At 40.2% G+C, this 3,724-nt stretch overlaps 1 long non-coding RNA gene across 1 annotated transcript; it reads right to left on the bottom strand.

Annotated features, from left to right (window-relative positions):
• Positions 1 to 349: 349 nt before the first annotated feature.
• LOC133236724 (uncharacterized) lies at positions 350 to 3,003 on the bottom strand. Its single transcript, XR_009733000.1, has 2 exons — positions 2,351 to 3,003; positions 350 to 1,891 (listed from the first exon to the last, which is right to left on the bottom strand). It is a non-coding gene; the product is annotated as an uncharacterized LOC133236724 (long non-coding RNA).
• Positions 3,004 to 3,724: the final 721 nt, after the last annotated feature.

Here is a 3,724-nt window from a genome sequence, read left to right as displayed (position 1 = left end):
CATACACCTGTTTTGAAGCTTCCCAATTTATTTTTCAAAGTTTATCAAGTCCTATGCCAGTCTCTGTCTTTGTTAATTTAGGAAAGGAATATACTCACCAAACTAATAGGATGAAAATAAGAGAGAGAGAGCAAATGTCCTTTTTTTCAAATGTATCTTTTAAGGGATAGTTAGATTAGAAAGAATTTCCTTATTAACGTATTTGAAGCACTTTAATAAATACACTCATAAAGAACAGAGCTACTGCAAAATACAAATTAACCAGCATAATAATATACCTTTGTATCTCTTGAAGAATTGATGGATTTTTAAGATTTTCAAAAAGAAACCACAATTCAAACTTTAAAACTTGAAGAGCTTAAAGTCTCTCTTTATTTCCAGCCTCTAAACATGGAATTCATGGATTAGATGTCACATCTAGAGTTGAATGCAGATAAAAAACAGTAGGTTGAATTTGTACATACATATTTAAATATTTCATTTGATTTCATTTGATGAACTATTTTAGCTTTTACTCCATACCTGTGGATTCTGACGGTTTCTGCAATCTATATCTAAGAATGCAGTGGGTATGCTGCAGTAATTTTCAGAAGATTTTTTAGCCCTTATGTAACACTTGTTTCCATTTGATTCTGAAAGCACCGGGAGGCATTTTCCAGCTTGACTCTGAGAGAGTTTGTTCAATCTGATAAGGAGGATCTTATCTTTTTTTCTGCCTTTTTCTCAACTAAAGATCTTTGGCCCACCAGAAAGAAACTGAATTGAAAAATGCAAATTTTTGCGCCCAGCTCAATGAAGCTGGGATGAATTGATATTCAGATTTGGTTACAAGTGATGTATAATTTAGGCCATTAAGGCAATGAACACTTATTGCATTAAAAAAAATGAATTAATCCTTAATAAAATTCTGCCTTAAATTAACATACATATATGTGTGTATATGTTGCATACATGTAAATATAAATCTGATATTGCTAAGTCACTTCAGTCGTGTCCAACTCTGTGTGACCCCATAGACGGCAGCCCACCAGGCTCCCCTGTCCCTGGGATTCTCCAGGCAAGAACACTGGAGTGGGGTGCCATTTCCTTCTCCAATGCATGAAAGTGAAAAGTGAAAGTGAAGTCACTCAGTCGTGTCCGACCCTTAGCGACCCCATGGACTGCAGCCTACCATGATCCTCCGTCCATGGGACTTTCCAGGCAAGAGTACTGGAGTGGGGTGCCATTGCCTTCTCCGATAAATCTGTTAGACATAAGTAAAATATTCTGTTAACTTTGTTGTTGTTGTAGTTCGGTCACTTGGTCGTGTCTGGCTCTGCCACCCCAGGGACTGTAGCACACCAGCCTTCCCTATCCTTCACTGTCTCCTGGAATATGTTCAAACTCACGTCCATTGAGTCAATGATGCTATCTAACCAGCTCATCCTCTGCCACCCCCGTCTCCTCTCGCCCTCAGTCTTTCCCAGCATCAGGGTCTTTTCCAATGAGTCCACTCTTAGAGGTACACATAAATAACAGATATCCATTTTTCAAATAAATGTTTCTCTTTTCCACCACACCAACAGAGCGGTCCTGTATTTATCTATAGCAGCCCCATCCGAGAAGCAGTGTTAAAATGGAAGTCGGCAAGCAACCCCTGTGTCCAGTCTGGGCTCTCATCCCTAAGTCCTCCTGTTGGAGTTAAGATGTTCATGGGGACTTCACCCTCGGTCCAGTAGGGACTTTGCCTTCCAGTGCAGGGGGTGCGAGGTTCAATCCCTAGTTGGGGAGCTAACATTCCACAGGCTTCCAAATCAAAAAACCAGAACATAAACAGCAGAAGCAATATTGTAGCAAATTCAATAAAAACTTTAAAAATGGTTCACATCACACACACACACACACACAAAATCTGAAAAAAAAAAAAAAAAAAGATGCTCACTGACTTGGAAACAAGAGAATAGAGACAGTTACTAAAAACTGGATCAACAATTCCTTCAGCATGAAAAAGTATAAGTTGACTTTGTGTCTGATCATATATGGATAGGAAGGTAGGAAGAGAAAGAGCTTTGCCAGTAGGAAATAGTATAAATAAATAGTTCCCTGTATTCTGACTTTTTATCAGCTTGTTGTCACAGAAATAATAATTATTTACTGTGAGAACTCTATTCCTATAAGATGAGTTAACGGTGATTAAACCCATTATCACCTACTTTCAGAAAGGTCAAAATAGAGAATAGCAACCTTTAAGGCTCCTTCCAGTTTTACCCCCTTAGTTACTGAGTTCATAAAGAGTAACCACTGCTCCATTGGTGAGCATTACAGCCCCCTTTATAAAAAAAGTTCTGTTTCCCTTCAAATCAATACATACCTGAATAAGAGAAACTACTGCATTGTAAGAGGTTCTTCCCAGGTCATGCAGTTGGTAAAGAATCTACCTGTCAAAGCAGGAGACAGTAGAGAGGTTCGATCCCTGGGTCGGCAAGACCCCCTGGAGTAGGAAATAGCAACCCACTCCAGGATTCTTGCTTGGAAAATTTCACAGACCGAGGAGCCCTGCGGGCTCGTCCCTGGAGTCACAAAGAATCGGACACAGCTGAGCACGCACACACTGCATTGGAAGAGCTGCAAATGTTCAACACTAACCAGGAGCGCCGTTGGACTGTGTCATGCCAAGGTGTTTGTCCTGAAGTCAGACACATGGGCACTTTCTGGTAACGGGTGTCCTCAGGCTAACTCCTGGAACCCCATATTTTCTACTTCTCAACGTCACAGCATTTCTGTTTGAAGTTCATAAAACGGCATTCAGGTTCTCAACAAAACCCCAAATTCCTTTTACTAGACTTTTCTACCCTTGAACGCTGTATTTTATTGAAAAGAAGCCCAGGAAATGAATCTGTAACCCAGCTCCCTTGTACCAGTCAGAACTCACGTCCCTTCTACAGTCTTCCTGGCAGCATACGTCCTCTCTGTGTGCTTTACTCCCCTGGCAGAACTGTTAAGAGATTTGTTTAGAGGACGAAGTTCTGCCACTCACTCCATCTAATCCTGCCAGAGGGTGGGAAGAGAGCCTAGAATGCTGTGCATTATACAACATGGCTCAGACCACTTTCCATCAACACTTTGTATGTTCGTTCCTCTCGTCAAGGTCTAAAAGCAACTATTCTCCAAAATCAGTTTCAAAACCCTATAATTTTAAAAGTTGAAAGTTGCTGTTTCTAGCATGTTTTTATGTCTAGAGCATAAAACCTACCATTTAAAACTGAAGATACATACTCTCCTCATGAGTTATTTATCATTCTCAAAAGTTCTAGCTTGCTTACTATTCAGCCACAGTGTTGATATTCATAGGTAACAGAAAAAAGACTGCAAAAGAGAAGAAATTCTGGAAAATTGATAGGATGATTACATTACACATGAATAATAATTGTAGAATAGTGTGGTTTGTGCCAATAAAATGTATTATGCTTACTGAGGCTACAATTAGCACCAATACTTTTAATACCAGTCAAATTAATTTTATTGCTGACATTTCAATCACATATTAGTAATTTGCAGTCTTTGGACCCTTGGTTTAGCCATAGAGTCATGTTCGACTCTTTGTGACCCCATGGACTGTATAGCCCACCAGACTCCTCTGTCCATGGGATTCTCCAGGCAAGAATACTGGAGTTGAGTAGCCATTTCCTTCTCCAGGGGACCTTCCCCACCCAGGGATCAAACCTGGGTCTCCTGCATTGCAGGC

This window comes from Bos javanicus, chromosome 23 (assembly GCF_032452875.1).
Source record: "Bos javanicus breed banteng chromosome 23, ARS-OSU_banteng_1.0, whole genome shotgun sequence".
In the NCBI taxonomy this organism is placed as follows: Eukaryota; Metazoa; Chordata; class Mammalia; order Artiodactyla; family Bovidae; genus Bos; species Bos javanicus.
This window is presented reverse-complemented; position numbering and strand designations above follow the sequence as displayed.